The sequence below is a fragment of the Sciurus vulgaris genome (assembly GCF_902686455.1).
Source record: "Sciurus vulgaris genome assembly, chromosome: 1".
In the NCBI taxonomy this organism is placed as follows: Eukaryota; Metazoa; Chordata; class Mammalia; order Rodentia; family Sciuridae; genus Sciurus; species Sciurus vulgaris.
Window position 1 is genome coordinate 32,571,523 of NC_136461.1, and position 17,238 is coordinate 32,588,760.

The 17,238-nt window shown below is 41.8% G+C and overlaps 1 pseudogene across 1 annotated transcript; it reads right to left on the minus strand.

Annotated features, from left to right (window-relative positions):
• Positions 1-14,265: 14,265 nt before the first annotated feature.
• LOC306653825 (importin subunit alpha-3-like) lies at positions 14,266-16,702 on the minus strand (annotated as a pseudogene). Its single transcript has 3 exons — positions 16,598-16,702; positions 15,866-15,988; positions 14,266-15,245 (listed from the first exon to the last, which is right to left on the minus strand). The product of its transcript is annotated as an importin subunit alpha-3-like (transcript).
• Positions 16,703-17,238: the final 536 nt, after the last annotated feature.

The following is a 17,238-nucleotide window of genomic DNA, read 5'->3' on the forward strand; positions in this document are numbered from 1 at the left end:
GGTGGCCAGGGCCCTGCAGCTCGACTGAATCTTGAGCAGCTCTCCCTCTTCTTATGAGGAGCCAGCTCCACTCCAGCAATAATTGGCCTTTGTCCCACCAGCCTGTCCTTGTCCCTATTGGCTGGGCCAAGCAGGGACGTCCTGCCCTTGAAGCCTGGCCTGTCAGGTAGGATGACCATGGCGACGGACCCCAGCCTCAGCCTCATCTGCTGCATCCCTGCATTCCTCCTGACCGTCCTCCCTTCCAGGGAAAGCTCCTTCTCCTGGTTCAGACCCTCGCTCCCGGTGCCAGTGGAGGAGAGACGGGCCATCCCAAATGTGCTGTGATCACCTCCTACGAAGGGGCGAAGGCTGGAGCAGGCCTCCAGGGTCTGGGCTCCCAGTAGAGAATGTCTCTCTTCCCACTGCCGTTCCTGGCTTGTGCTCTGTCGTGAGCTTGTTCAGGGTGGGGATTCTGGCCAGGAGCCCCTGGAGCAGGACCATGCCCTCCTCGTCCTTCTCAGGGGCTCCCTGGCAGGTAGGACAGAGGCATCTGTTCTGGCCCATTTGTGCTCGAGAGAGTTCTTTGCCCCTTCCTCTGGGTCCTCTGGGTCTTTCTTAGGCACAGGTGGGCTTCTCTGGCACCAAAACTCCTTCCCCTATGGAAGAGGGCCAGCTGATCATGCCAAGTCTACCTTTCGTTCTCTGTGCACAGTGTGGGTGGCAGCAGGCTGGCTGGCAAGAGAAGTTGGCAGAAAGCATGCACCAAGTCAGCTGCATGGGCTGGGCAGGGGCCAGGAGGGGGAGCAGGTAGGGGCACTTAGGAGCTAGGGCCCAGGACCTGGATCCTGGCACCAGGAGCGGCAGACAGGAAAGGACACGAGCTAGAATTTGACGAAACTGGATTCAGATCCTGCTTTGCCCTGTCATAGCTGTGTGCTGTGGGACAAAGGGTTTATGTCCATACCTCTCTGAGTCTGTGTTTCTTACATGGAACACCAGGCCAATAATATCTTTTTTCCTCAGGTGTTCTCAGGATGAACTGAGATGATGTGCATGAAGAGCCCGACACAGCACTCTGCTCTTGGTAGTTGTCTAAGCTGCCCTTCTTTCCTGTTTGGGTTGGACCAGGCTGCGTAAAGCCATCCTATCTTTGAAATGGAGGTTACGCCTCCACTATAGGTCTTCTGGGAAGATCCAGTGAAATAACACATGAGACTCCTGTGTGAACTGCAGGGATTTGGTCAAAGGCTGGATTCTTTCTCCCTGTCTTTCTGTTGCCACTTCCTTTTACTTTTTTTTTTTTTTTGACAGGGTCTCAGTTGCTGAGGCTGGCCTAGAACTTGTAATCCTCCTACCTCAGCCTTCCGAGTTCCTGGAATTACAGGTGTGTGTCATTGTGCCCGGCTTCCTTTTACTTTTATAATAGCTTTATTGAGATACAATTCATATACCACACAACTCCATTTAAAGGGAAAAAAAATCAACATTTTTAGTGTATTTAATGAGTTGTGCAATCATTACCACGGTCGATTTTAGAACATTTTCAACACGCCAAAAAGAAATATGGGAGCCAGGCATGGTGGTGCACACCTATAATCCTGGCGACATGGGAGGCTGAGGCAGGAGGATTGCAAGTTCCAGGCCGTCCTCAGCAACTTAGTGAGGCCCTGAGCAGCTTAGCAAGACCCTGTCTCAAAATAAAAAAATAAAAGAGGCTGGGGATGTGGCTCAGTGGTTAAAAACCCCTAGGTTCAGTCCTTGGCATCCAAACAACAGAAACAAAAACAAAACCACAAACAAAACAACAAAAAAGAAATTCTTCCCACCTCACCCCCAACCCTAGGCTGTGGCTAATCTATTTTCTCTTTATGGCTCTCCCTATTTTAAAAGTTTCATATAAATAAAATAGTAAAAAATGATCTTTTGTAAATGGCTCCATTCACTTAGTATAATGTCTTCAAGGTTCATCTAGGTCACAGCATGTATCAGTGTGCATTCCTTTTTATGGCTAACTATTATTCCATTTTATGGATATACCACATTTGTTTATTCATTAGTTAGTTGATGGTAATTTTTTTCCTGTATTTTTGACTGTTATGGACCAGGCCAATCTGAATACGCCCATGAAAGATTTTGTGTGGACATAGACTTTCATTTCTCTTGGGTATATAGTTGGGATGGAATTGTGGGGTTATATAACTCTATATTTAACATTTAGAAGAACTGGTTTTGAGAGTGTCTGCACCATCTTGCACTCTCACGGCAGTGAATGAGAGTTTCAGTTTCTGTTTCTCCTCACCAACAGTTACTATTATCTGTTGTTTCTATTACAGCCTTGTGAGTGTGAAAATGTACCTCACTGTGGTTTTGATTTGTGTTTCACTGATGGCTGTTGATGTTGAAGATCTTTTCATGTGCTTATTGGCCATTTCTATATTTTATTTGGAGAAATGTCTATTCAGCTCCTTTGTCAATTTTTCAACTGTTGATTTCTCTCTTAATTAGTGAATTGAAAAAATGCAAGTTCTTTATCAGATATATGTTTTGTGACTATTGTCTCTTATGAGTTGTATTTTTATTTTTATTTTTTTGGTACTGGGATTGAACTCAGGGGTACTTAAACACTGAGCCACATTCCACATTTTTATAAAAATATAAAATTTTACATTTTATTTTGAAACAAGGTCTTGTTAAGTTGCTTAGGGTCTTGCTAAGTTGCCGAGGCTGGCTTTGAACTTGTGATCCTCCGGCCTCAGTCTCCTGAGCTGCTGGGATTACAGGTATGTGCCACCATGCCTGGCTGTATTTTCTAGATGGTATTCTTTTTTTTTTTTTTTTTTTACATTTTTTATTTGTTTTAATTTGTTATACATGACAGTAGAATTCATTTTGACACATCATACATAAATGGAATATAACTACTCATTTGCCTGGTTGTACATGATGTAGAGTTACACAGGTCATGTAATCATATATGCAATAGGGTAATAATGTCTGATTTGTTCTACTATCATTCCTACCCCCATGCCACCTCTCCTCCCTTTACTTCCCTCTGTCTAGTCCAAAGCACCTGTAATCTCCCCGCCCCACCTTATTGTGAATTAGCGTCCACATATCAGAGAAAACATTTGGCCTTTGGTTCTTTGGGCTTGGCTTATATTCTCCAGTTCTATCCATTTACTGGCAAATGTCATAATTTCATTCTTATTTAAGGCTGAGTAGTATTCCACTGTGTATATATGCCACCATTTCTATATCCGTTCATCTGTTGAAGGACACCTTGGTTGATTCCATAGTTTAGCTATTATGGGTTGAGCAGCTATAAACATTGATGTGACTGCATCACTGTAGTATGCTGATTTTAAGTCCTTTGGGTATATACCAAGGAGTGGGACGATGGGATCAAATGATGGTTCCATTCAAGTTTTCTGAGGAATCTCCACACTGCTTTCCATAGTAGTTGCACCAATTTTCAGTCTCACCAGCAAGGTATGAGTGTGCCTTTTTTCCACAACCTCACCAACATTTTTTGCTGCTTATATTCTTGATGATTGACATTCTGACTGGAGTGAGATAGAATCTCAGTGTAGTTTTGATTTGCATTTCTCTAATTGCTAGAGATGTTGAACATTTTTTCATATATTTGTGGATTGATTATTTCTTCTGTGAAGTGGATGGTGTTCTTTTAGTGCAGATGTTTTAACTTCGATGAAATACAATTTATCTATTATTTTTTTCTCTTATTACTTTTGGGTTAAGATCTAAGATGTCATCACCTGATCTAAGTTCATAAAAATTCATGCCTATGCTATATTTGAAAGGCTTTATTTATTTAGGGTTTTGATCCATTCTGAAGTGATTTTGTATATGATGTGTGGTAGGGGCCCAGTTTCATCTTTTTGCATGTGGATATCCGCTTGTCCCAGCAACATTTATTGAAAGGACTCTCCTTTCCCCATTGAAAGATCTTGGAATTCTTATAAAAAATGAGTTGATGATGAATTTTAGGGTTTGAGTCTGGACTGTCAATTTTAGCCTATTAAATTGCCTGCCAACCTTATACCAGTGCCACACCGTTTTGGTTGCTATAGCTTTTTTAGTAGGTTTCGAAACTGGGAAGCATATTTCTTCCCACATCTTCTGTTTCGAAATTGTCTTGCCTAATCTGGGTCCCTTGAACTTCCTCATGAATTTTAGGATCAGTTTGTCAATTTCTGTAAAAATGTCTGTTAGGATTCTGACAGATTTGAATTGTATCAATTTAGGGTAAACTGACATCTTGACAGTATCAAGTCTGATCCATGAACCATGAGCCACCAAATTACCATGAAACCTGAAATCTCATCATGAAATATGTGTTATCTGACTTATCAGGTCGTGAAGTTGGCAGGCACAGTAGCTCTTCCTCAACCAATGGAAGTGGTGCATACAAAATTGACCTTTAACAGTCCCTGAAGGCACAAGTAGGTCGCATGAAGAAGCGGCCCAAGTGGCCTACTCAGGGGATATTACCCTTCATAACCTGATCCTACTGTCTCCTGGGGAGTTCCCTATGACTAATTGATGAAGAAGAGAAAACCCAGGCCTTTTTACAGGTGATCTATGTGACTGATGTGCAGACACCATCTGAAGGTGAACAGCTGAAGCGCAGTAGCCCCTTTCGTTGAAAGCAGTGGTGAAGAGAAACCCATCAATCCATCCTTCTGTCTGGAAGGAGAAGTGACTTCGAGGTAAGAGTCTAAATTGATTAAGGCACTGCAACCAGTGGTTGGCCAGATGGTCAAGGGCTTGGATTCATATGACTGAAAAATTGGTGAGAAGGAGGCTGTGGAGAGAGAGGTGGATAGCCATCTTTGAATTGGAAAATAATTGGAAGATATTTTTGTTCCATGTGGATGCATACCAAAGGGTGCCCTTAGCTGAAGAGGACTTTAATAATCAAGTGCATAGGATGACCCTGTCTGTGGATACCAGGCAGCCTCTTTCCTTGGCTATTCCTCTCATTGCCTGGTGGGCTTAGGATAAAATGGCAACAGGAATGGAGATTTCTGGACTCAGAAATATGGACTTTGACTGACCTGGCTGAAAAGGGCTTGATTTCATTCTTTTTTTTGCCTCCTTTCTTTCTGGAGAAAGCATCACGCCACTACTTGTTAAATCTTAGACTGCCAAGAAATGGTTCTAGGACATTGATTCATTGCTAACTCTCTATAACTCAATTTCATCACCTGCAAAATGATGAAGATCACATCATATTTCATAGGGATGCTTTGAATATTAAATGAGCAATCGTAAACAACACCCTGCAAGAATTTTGCTATTGTTATTATCACCATCATCATTATGTTGTTTTTTTCCTCCATGTAAAATATTGCCTTCAGTTTTAATGTTCCTTTCCTCAAGACAGCCTAGCCTGCACGCTACCTGGATAAATTTTACAAGCTAGTTTTCTGCTGCTTCTAGTTTGAAATTTCAACCATGTTTCTGATGATAAAGACTGCTGCAAAAATACTATAATCCAACAAAGAGTTATGATCACAAAGTCATTTTTATCCATTCTATAGTGCTTCAGAATTATCAGCTGATTTTTAAACACAAAGTAGATATAGGTGTTAATGGTGGCTACTCTGGTATGTTTCTTAGAGCAAACCGTTGTTCATGAAATGCTTGTGCCCAAAGGGGAGAGCACAGGACTGCTTACAATGAGCCACCTTTCAAAGACTTCTATTTGTACAAATAATTCATATAGCATTTAATTTAGTGTGTATAACCTCAAAAATGAGGCACTATTTCACTTCATAAAAACCACTTGTGTGACTTTTATGCACATTTTAAAAATAAAATTTTTTTCCCTAAAATGGCTCACAATAGATTGTTCATGGCTGCTTACAGCTAAGATAAAAAGATTCTAAGCCAGGTTTGGTGCTCATACCTCTAATCCCAGTGGCTCAGGAGGCTGAGGCAGGAGAATTCAAAGCTGGTCTCAGCAACTTAGTGAGGCCTTAAGCAACTTAGTGAGACCCTGTTTCAAAGTAAAAAATAGAAAGGACTGGGGATGTGGCTCAATGATTATGTGCCTCTGGATTCAATCCACAGTACCAAGATGTATAGAGAGAACAATTGAATAGATTAGGCTTATTGTTAAAGGTGTTCAAACCATTACTTGATTTGTACACCCACTCAAACCTCTTCATTGGTCTTTATTCAGCAGTGCATGTGCACCAAATTCCATTTTAGATGTTTCCATATAATTTTCATAGAAAAAAGTTCAGAAAGAAGTAACATTTAAAGATAGCACAGAATTCTGTCACAACTGAAACTTTTTTTTTTCTTTTTTTACAGGACTCATCGAAAATCTAAAAATGAACCATGCTGTAGATTTACCTTATGTAAAGGTAAATCTACATGTTATCTCTGAAAATGAAAAGAATGACCTCTGAAGCACATTATGCTTATACTATTATGGCAACTTGTGTACTTCAACACTGTCTATTGTGAGGGGAATTTATGATTATTTTCTGTGCAAAAATCTACACAAATTTGTTTTGATGCTATGGAAAACTTTTCATAGTATCAAACATTCATCTGGTACAAATGCACAAGGAAACCTTCCTGAAAAGTTTTCTGATGGGAGAAGCGACTAAAAAAGCCATATTAGATAAAGTAAATAAAAACTGAAGAAAAAAGTGGGGGTCAGGTGGGGTAGGATGCGGGGAGGGAAAAGGGTAGAGGAGAAATAGAAAACACAGGCTGCAGCATAAACCAATGTCTGCTGCTAAACAAGTCCTTGTTTTCATGTCCAGTGTTCATTAACACCTGTGATTTCACTTGGATGATTTGCTAGGTTTGTTATTAGCCCCCTGAAGGCCAATCAAGCTTGTATGAGTTCACATATAGCACTATAACCACACTCTCGTCAGTCACTCTGGATGGGGAGTCTGCTGCATAAGTGAAGAGCCCCACATTTGAAGGCTGGACCTGGCTCTCTATCCTTGAGCCAGACATTCATTCAACCTTGTCTACTCACAAATTGCTTAGTAGCAGTGCCTGGGCTCATATTCCTTGATGGGCACTCTATTCTCTTTCATGCTTATAAGGCTTGAAGATGATAATACTTTACTTTCCCTCAAGTGAAGTACTGTTATCAATTTGTAGATATCTTCCTTTTCATGATTTTGAAGTTGTTCAATTTTCTCCGGCCATCCACATTTTTTTCTATAAGATTGGCTATGCTTTCTGCCTCATCTTTAGTCATTTTTCATATATTACTCAATCTATTGGGTACTACATGCACGACTTGTGCATCTTTTATAGTCAGTAAGTTGCAAAAAGGTGGGATAACATTTTGTTGGATAAGGTACGTCACTTGATCTTTTCTTCCACTAATTTTTAAGTTACTCATGGCCCAAGAAGCTTCTTTTCTGAATACCCAAATCCCTCTTATCCAAAGATGCATTATCATTGGTACAAGATTGGCATTAGTTACTGCCTGCGCCTGCTCCTGATTTCCTGCAGTGATGTTAGAGAGGAACCACATTGCTTCTTTTTTTTTTTATTTTTATTGTAAACAAATGGGATACATGTTGTTTCAGTTTGTAAATGGAGTAACAGCATACCATTTGCATAAATTTACATAGAGTAATGATGTTTGATTCATTCCATTATTTTTTTCCTTCCCCCTCACCGCTCCCACCTCTCTTTTCCCTCTATACAGTCCCTCCTTCCTCCATTCTTGTCTCACTCCCACCCCCCATTAAGTGTCATCATCTGCTTATCAGTGAGATCATTCCTCTTTTGGATTTTTGAGATTGGCTTATCTCACTTAACATGATATTCTCCAATTTCATCCATTTGCCTGCAAATACCATAATTTTATTATTCTTTATAGCTGAGTAATATTCCATTGTATATATATACCACAGTTTCTTTATCCATTCATCAACTGAAGGACATCTAGGCTGGTTCCATAGTCTGGCTATTGTGAATTGAGCGGCTATGAACATTGATGTGGCTGTATCTCTGTAGTGTGCTGATTTTAAGTCCTTTGGGTATAGGCTGAGGAGTGGGATAGATGGGTCAAATAGTAGGTCCATTCCAAGTTTTCTAAGGAATCTCCATACTGCTTTCCAGAGTGGCTGCACTAATTTGCAGTCCCACCAGCAATGTATGAGTGTACCTTTTCCCCCACATCCTTGCCAACACCTATTGTTGCTTGTGTTCTTGATAATCGCCACTCTAACTGGGGTGAGATGGAATCTTAGTGTAGTTTTGATTTGCATTTCTCTTATTACTAAAGAAGGTGAACATTTTTTCATATATCTGTTGATTGCTTGTACATCTTCTTCTGTGAAGTGTCTGTTCATTTCCTTAGCCCATTTGTTGATTGGGTTATTTGTATTCTTGGTGTAGAGTTTTTTGAGTTCTTTATAGATTCTGGAAATTAGTGCTCTATCTGAAGTATGAGTGGCAAAGATATTCTCCCACTCTGTAGGCTCTCTCTTCACACTGTTGATAGTTTCCTTTGCTGAGAGAAAGCTATTTAGTTTGAATGTATCCCAGTTATTGATTCTTGCTTTTATTTCTTGTGCTATGGGAGTCCTGTTAAGGAAGTCTGATCCTAAGCCAACAAGGTGAAGATTTGGACCTACTTTTTCTTCTATAAGATGCAGGGTCTCTGGTCTGATTTCAAGGTCCTTGATCCATTGTGAGTTGAGTTTTGTGCAGGGTGAGAGATAGGGGTTTAGTTTCATTCTGTTGCATATGGATTTCCAGTTTTCCCAGCACCATTTGTTGAAGAGGCTATCTTTTCTCCATTGCATATTTTTGGCACCTTTGTCTAGTATGAGAAAATTGTATTTATTTGGGTTTGTGTCGGTGTCCTCTATTCTGTACCATTGATCTACCTGTCTATTTTGGTGCCAATACCATGCGGTTTTTGTTACTATTGCTTTGTAGTATAGTTGAAGTTCTGGTATTGCGATACCCCCTGTTTCATTCTTCATGCTAAGGATTGCTTTAGCTATTCTGGGTTTCTTATTCTTCCAGATGAATTTCATGATTGCTTGCTCTATTTCTGTGAGGTACGTCATTGGGATTTTAATTGGAATTCCATTGAATCTGTATAGCACTTTTGGTAGTATGGCCATTTTGACAATATTAATTCTGCCTATCCAAGAACATGGGAGATCTTTCCATCTTCTAAGGTCTTCCTTAATTTCTTTCTTCAGTCTTTTGTAGTTTTCATTGTAGAGATCTTTTACCTCTTTGGTTAGATTCATACCCAAGTATTTTTTTTTTTTTTGAGGCTATTGCAAATGGAGTTGTTTTCCTCATTTCCCTTTCAGCTGTTTCATCGCTTGCGTATAAAAATGCTGTAGATTTATGTGTGTTGATTTTATAGCCTGATATTTTGCTGAATTCATTGATGAGGTCTAGAAGTTTTCTGGAGGAGGTTTTGGATCCTCTAAATATAGAATCATGTCATCAGCAAATAGTGACAGCTTAAGTTCCTCTTTTCCTATTCGTATCCCTTTAATTTCTTTAGTCTGCCTAATTGCTCTGGCTAGAGTTTGGAGGACAATGTTGAATAGAAGTGGTGAAAGAGGACATCCCTGTCTTGTTCCTGTTTTTAAAGGGAATGGTTTCAGTTTTTCTCCATTAAGAATGATGTTGGCCATGGGCTTAGCATAAATAGCCTTTACAATGTTCAGGTATGTTCCTACTATCCCTATTTTTTCTAGTGTTTTCAGCATGAAGGAGTGTTGTATATTGTCAAATGCTTTTTCTGCGTCAATTGAAATAACCATATGATTCTTATCCTTAAGTCTATTGACATGATGGATTATGTTTATTGATTTATGGATGTTAAACCATCCTTGCATTCCAGGAATGAACCCCACTTGATCGTGGTGCACGATTTTCTTAATATGTTTTTGGATACAGTTTGCCAATATTTTGTTAAGGATCTTTGCATCTGTATTCATCAAGGATATTGGTCTAAAATTGTCTTTCCTTGATGTGTCTTTTCCTGGTTTGGGTATAAGGGTGATATTAGCTTCCTAGAATGAGTTTGGTAGGGTAACCTCCTTTTCTATTTCCTGGAATACTTTGAGAAGTATTAGAATGAGTTCTTCCTTGAAGGTCTTGTAGAACTCGGCTGAGAATCCATCTGGTCCTGGGCTTTTCTTGGATGGTAGATTTTTAATGGCTTCTTCTATTTCATTGCTTGATATTGATCTGTTTAAATCGTGTATGTCCTCCTGGTTCAGTTTGGGAGAAGCATATGTCTCTAGAAATTTGTCAATGTCTTCGGTACTTTCTATTTTGTTGGAATACAGATTTTCAAAGTAGCTTCTCATTATGTTCTGTATCTCAGTGGTGTCTGTTGTGATATTTCCTTTTGCATCATGTATTTTAGTAATTTGAGTCTTCTCTCTCCTTCTCTTTGTTAGTGTGGCTAAGGATTTATCTATTTTGTTTACTTTCTCAAAGAACCAACTTTTTGTTATGTCAATTTTTTGAATAGTTTCTTTTGTTTCAATTTCATTGATTTCAGCTCTGATTTTAATTATTTCCTGTCTTCTACTACTTTTGCTGTTATTCTGTTCTTCTTTTTCTAGGGCTTTGAGCTGTAATGTTAGGTCATTTAATTGCTGACTTTTCATTCTTTTCTGGAATGCGCTCCATGCAATGAATTTTCCTCTTAGTACCTCTTTCATAGTGTCCCAGAGATTTTGATATGTTGTATCATCATTTTCATTGACCTCTAAGAATTTTTTAATCTCCTCCCTGATGTTTTTTGTTATCCATGTTTCATTCAATAGCATATTATTTAGTCTCCAAGTGTTGGAGTAATTTCCTTTTTTTACTTTGTCATTGATTTCTACTGTCAGTCCATTATGATCTGATAGAATACAAGGCAGTATCTCTATTTTTTTGCATTTCCTAAGGGCTGCTTTGTGGCATAACATATGGTCTATTTTTGAGAAGGTTCCATGTGCTGCTGAGAAGAAAGTGTATCCGCTTGTTGATGGATGGAATATTCTATATATGTCTATTAAGTCTAGGTTATTGATTGTGTTATTGAGGTCTATGGTTTCTTTGGTAGGATTTTGTTTGGAAGATCTGTCTAGTGGTGACAGCAGTGCGTTAAAGTCACCCAGAATTATTGTGTTGTGGTCTATGTGATTCTTGAAATTGAGAAGAATTTGTTTGAAGTATAGGGATGCATCATTGTTTGGGGCATAAATATTTATGATCGTTATGTCTTCCTGATTTATGGTTTCCTTAAGCAGTATGAAATGTCCTTCTTTATCCCTTCTGACTAACTTTGGCTTGAAGTCCACTTTATCTGATATGAGGATGGAAACCCCTGCTTTTTTACTGGGTCCATGTGCGTGGTAGGTTTTTTCCCATCCTTTCACCTTTAGTCTGTGGATGTCTTTTTCTGTGAGATGAGTCTCTTGCAGGCAGCATATTGTTGGGTCTTTCTTTTTAATATATTCTGCCAGTCTATGTCTTTTGATTGATGAGTTTAGGCCATTAACGTTCAGGGTTATTATTGAGAAATGATTTGTATTCCCAGTCATTTGGCTTATTTTTGGTTTTTAAGTTGGCTTGGTTTCTCCTTTGAGTGGTTTTTCTCTAAGGTAGTTCCTCCCTTTGCTGACCTCCATTGTTGTTTTTCATTTCCTCCTCATGGAATATTTTGTTGAGAACATTCTGTAGTGCAGGCTTTCTATTTGTAAATTCTTTTAACTTTTGTTTATCATGGAAAGATTTTATTTCATCTTCAAATCTGAAGGTTAGTTTTGCTGGGTAAAACTAACTTGGTTGGCAACCGTGTTCTTTCAGAGCTTGAAATATGTTGGTCCAGGCCCTTCTAGCTTTTAGAGTCTGGGTTGAGAAGTCTGCTGCTATCCATATTGGTCTCCCCCTATGTGTAATCTGATGCTTTTCTCTTGTGGCCTTCAAAATCCTATCTTTGTTTTGAATGTTAGGCATTTTCATTATAATGTTCCTTGGTGTGGGTCTGTTGTGATTCTGTGCATTTGGTGTTCTGTAAGCCTCTTGTATTTGATTTTCCATTTCATTCTTCAGGTTTGGGAAATTTTCTGATATTATTTCATTGAATAGGTTGTTCATTCCTTTGGTTTGTATCTCTGTGCCTTCCTCAATCCCAATAATTCTTGAATTTGGTCTTTTCATGATGTCCCATAGTTCTTGGAGATTCTCTTCATGATTTCTTACCATCTTCTCTGTTTGGGCGACCTTATTTTCAAGATTAAATATTTTGTCTTCATTGTCTGAGGTTCTGTCTTCCTCAGGCCTAGTCTGTTGGTGATGCTTTCCATTGAGTTTTTTATTTGGTTTATTGTCTCCTTCATTTCAAGGATTTCCGTTTGGTTTTTTTGAGAATCTCTATCTCTTTGTTGAGATGATCTTTTGCTTCCTGCAGATGCTCTTTCGGCTTATTGGTATTATCATTCATTGCCTGCATTTGCTCTCTTATCTCATCCTTTGCTTCGTGAATCATCTTAATCATGTATAATCTGAAGTCCTTTTCTGACATTTCTTCTACCATACTGTCATTGGATTCTATTACTATAGAATCTAGATTTGTTTGGACCATGTTCTTCCCTTGTTTTTTCATGTTGTTCATGTATCTTCCCCTCTACCGCTGCAGATCTGGGTTATTGCAGATTTTCCCCTATAGGCTTATAGTGGCCCTATAGGTTTCCAAAACCCTTTCTTTAAGGGGAGATCAATATTAGCAGTGCCCAAACCAGACACTATGCAATCCTAGACCAAATAGCCCCTATGGGGACAATAACATCATGTAAATAAGGGAGAAAGCGACTTTGAGGGAACAGGTAAACAGAAGGAAAAGAAAGCAAGAAACGTAAAGAAATAAAAACTTAATTATTTTTTTTTAAAGGAGAAAAAAGAAATCTACTGTATAATAGTCATATTGTAATGAAACCTCCCAGTGTTCAGTAGCCTGATGTATGAGAGGTACCTGAGAATGAGCTTCAAGCCTCCAGCAGGCGTCGCAGGATGGGATTTGCCCCACCCGAAGATCGGAGCTACGGCTTCCAGGATTATCCAAGAAAGCTGCTCTGGCTTCCAAATGTGTTGGCAGATGGGGAGCTGCAGCTCAGGGGTGGATGTGGTCAGCTGAAGGTCCTGGAGACAGGATGCAGTTGGTCCAGCAGGGGTCCTGGCGGTCTGGTGTGTTTGGTGTGGTCGTGGGATCCTGGAGGCCGGGTGCAATCAGTCGGTCTGGGGTCCCGGTGATAGGGCATAGTCAGTTGGTCTGGGGGTCCTGGTGGCAGGGAGCAGTCAATTGATGTGAGGGCCCCAGAGGCAGGGAGTGATTGGTCGGGCTGAGGGATCCTGGAGATGGGGCTCAGTCAGTCTGGCCAGGGGTCCTAAGAGGCCTGGCTGTTGTCTTGAAATGGCGGCAGCCACGTGTAATCAAACCTGCAGGTACTGTGACAGTGAACTTCCAGGCAGCAGCAGGCAGCTGGTTCTCCCCTGGCGGTCCGCGGTCAGTTTGCTGGCAGCTGTCAGACGATGGGGAGGTGAACCTCAAGCGTTGGGTGATGGATAGGGGTAAGGCAGGCAATGGACAGGCGAGAGGCAGGCAAATGGCGGATGATAGACACCTGACAGTGAGCAATCTGCACTCAAAAAAGGCGTCCATATGCTGGCAGACTGCAGGTCATCACAGCAGACAAATGGGGTAAAGAGCAGGGGATCGATAAGCAGCAAAAACTGCCTCACCGAGAAACAGATATCCTCTGCTTGAATCCGGCATTGCAGAGCGACAAGGAATGCAGCCTCCCTCTAGACCGCCATCTTGGATCTCTCTCCCACATTGCTTCTTTATTAATTTTCTCCTTGAGATGTGCTAGGAAGTTTGAAAGAACAGCACAGTTCAAAACTACTTGTGTTTTAATAGCTAAATTATGGAATCAACCCAGATGCCCATCAATAGATGACTGGATTAAGAAATTGTGAGTTCTACTGAGCCATAAGAAAGAATGAAATTATGGGCATTTGCTAATAAATAGATGGAAATGGAGAATATCATGCTAAGTGAAATAAGTCAAATTCAGAAACCCAAAGGTTGAATGTTTTCTCTCATATGTGGAAGCTAGAGTAAAATAAAGGAAAGGGGGAGGGAAAGATAGGAAAACATAAAGAAGCAACCAAATGGAAATTAATAGATGAGTGAAAGGAAGTCAAGTAGAATAGAGGAAGGAGAATGAGAGTGGGGAGGGAGAATGGGAGATTAAAAAGGGGAGGGAAAAGGGGGGATCATGAACTGAAATAGATTTCATGCATGAGTTTGTCAGGATGAAGAGAACTACTATCTATAACTATGAAGCTCTAAAGAGCAAACAGACGAACAGAAAACAGAACTACTTGTGTTTGCTCATCAGTTGCTATAACAATGTTGCCCATAGCTTCAAGTGCAGCAGTCTGAACTTTAACTTCCTGGTGGCTGAGTAGAGGAACAAAATGAGAAACTATTTTGGAGTCTGTTACCATCTGTATTTTTGGTTGCCAGCGTCGGTGAAATAAGAGAGAACCCAAATTGTATCTGCCAACATATTTATGTCTGTGTGATGATTTAAAAGGCAAAGGGCTGGAAGAACCTCCCAAATGGTTTCCACTGGGGTGAGGGGTCCTTGTGATGACAGACTGACTATAACCCAAGTAACATCGAGAATGTTACAGGAATAGATGGACCTATGAATGAAAGTAAAGGATTCACAGCTCCAAGATTGATGACATAATCTCTACACCAGGCCCATCACCTATGGTATTTCCCAATGCCCACACTGTTCTCTCACAGACATTCTAATGAGGAGAACAGAGAAGCCTCAGGAAAAATGGCACAGCACTGGACTGAACCAAGGCTTGAGTTTGTTCCGCCGTTCCAGTGTTTGTCAAAGCCCATGTAGCTTTGAACTGTAAAGAACTGTCACCTCTTTCAAGACAATGGACGACGACAGGCGATATTCCAGATTTTATTAAGCCATCAATTGCTGGATTTCCGCCACTGGACAAAAGCTTCCCAGCAGCTTGTGCTGTACTTAATTGAATTCCTGGGTTATCCCGAGAAGCACTTTGAACAAGAGCTTCTAGAGAGAGATTTTGCACTCCATCGTGGCCATCTGGATGGTCCTCACAGATATCTCTGTATGGTCCATTCTTTTCAAGAGATGTTCACTTTTTCTTTTATCTTTCCTTAACTACAACTTCGTTTCCTTGACTTCTCATAGCATGCACTTTATTTGATGCTTCTGTGTTCCCAGAAAGTTAGCATGGCTATATTTTGGGGGAAGCTGCCTGGTAGTGAGCCGCATCTTCAATCAGCTGTATGCAGCCTACAGCCGAAAACCAGAAAGCAGGCGCTCTTAGCACCACCTGGATGGCCTCTCACGCGGGGATGTTTTTTCCAATGGAGAAGTGGACTCCTCCAAGTCGCGACCTTTGTTCCTGAAATTCTTGAGCCACTGGTTGTGCCACGGCCACTGCTGGGCGGGCCCGGGACTCCTTCCCCTGCTCGGGCCGCAGGATCCGCCCCAGCCACCACTTTGCATCGGACTCCCTCCGAGTAAGCGGCCGCCTGAGCTGCGGTGCCCTCGGGGCCTCCTCTCACCTGCCTCCTCTCCTCGCCCTAACCCCAGCGCAGCGGCAGCTCCATCCAGGACCACGGTGGGGCGGGCGGCGGCAACGGTGCGGAATCCTGCAGGCGGAGCGGGGGAGGCAGCCGCCGCCGCCTCGGTCGCGTTGCCTTTGCTGTTTCTGTTACCCTTGGGATGCCTGTCTTCTCAGCTCGTCTGACCCTTGCGTGCCTCTGTTGGCTCACACAAGATTTTCGGGCCTGGGGCAGGCGGACACCAGGACTCAAGGAGCTGAGGGCTGCGGGGTCAGATCCAGGCCATGGGGCAGTTTTTGCTGGGCGGATGGACACCTTCTTTACAACTTCCCCCTGGACAAAGCAGAAGAGGGCAATGGAGGGACAATGGGGAGGGCAATGGGGACATCTGGGTTCTGATCTCCCACACTAATCCAACCGGCTCAGAATTACTTTTCTTTTACCGCCTCTCATTTCCATGGCTGTGAAAGGGTAGGGAGCTGGGTGTGTTGGCTTCAAAGGCCTCTTCAGGCTCAGAGAGTGGCAAAGACTGTGTCACCTGTGTCCTTGACTTCCTCGGGCTTGGTGCATGAGTCCTCAGTAAGCATCTATGATCCTTGTTGCCACTACCAGCGTCATCTATAAAATGGGGACCACAGGGCTTCCTTCCCAGGGTGCTGGGAGGATCCGGTGAGACAATACATGTGAAAGTGCTCTGTAATCTGTCAAGTTCCATAAGGACCTCCAGGGGGACCACTAAGATGCTCTCCATCATTAGATCATCACCTCCTCCTGACATTGCCTTCTGCTTCCCTCTCCGGACACGAACCCATAAAACTCTCTGGAGTACCTACCAATGAGCTAAGTACTCATAAGGTCCCTCCCAGAGGCATGCTGCGTCTGGGGCTAATTAGGGAGTCCCGGGTGGTTAGGCCAGCTCCTAGCTTCCCTCTTCTCACTAACCACCATCTTCTCCTTGTGGCCCGACTGGTTCGGAATTAAGGCTTTGGAGTCTGTCTTCTCCCTCAGGCCAACCTCTGGGCTGGCCCCGTCTCCACTGGTGATCATGACCAGCTCTCTCAGGGCAGTAGGAGAGATTTCAGTTGAGGTTGGGTGCCGCCATTCCTTTAGACTCAGGTACTTAAGCACATGACGTTACAGATTCATCTCCAACACACCCAAAAGGCAAGTGCCCACTATGGGTTCTAGCTGCGTGACTGCGGCCCAGTCCCTCACATCTACCTGGTCACAGTTCATGTGTCTGGGAATGAGGCAGGTAGAACCATGCTTGGTAGTCTTTAAGTAATTCTTTCATTTGAAAAACTGGGGTGACCCATGTTTCACTTTATCTATGACCCTACGTTGATTCTGATCTCAGGCAAGTCAGCCTCACTGCACTTGCCTGGACCTCAGTTTCCTCATCCATTCTATGGGGAGATGAATCCCTATCTGAAGTAGATTACCTCTTCAGAGCTGAAGTAAGGGTCAGTGACAGTAGTGTGATATAAAAGCTTAATACTCCATTCTGGAAGGGGACAAGGTGGGGGACAGTTCTGATTTGTATTCTTCACCAACTTCAGTGGTGTAGATATACCCATCAGGGC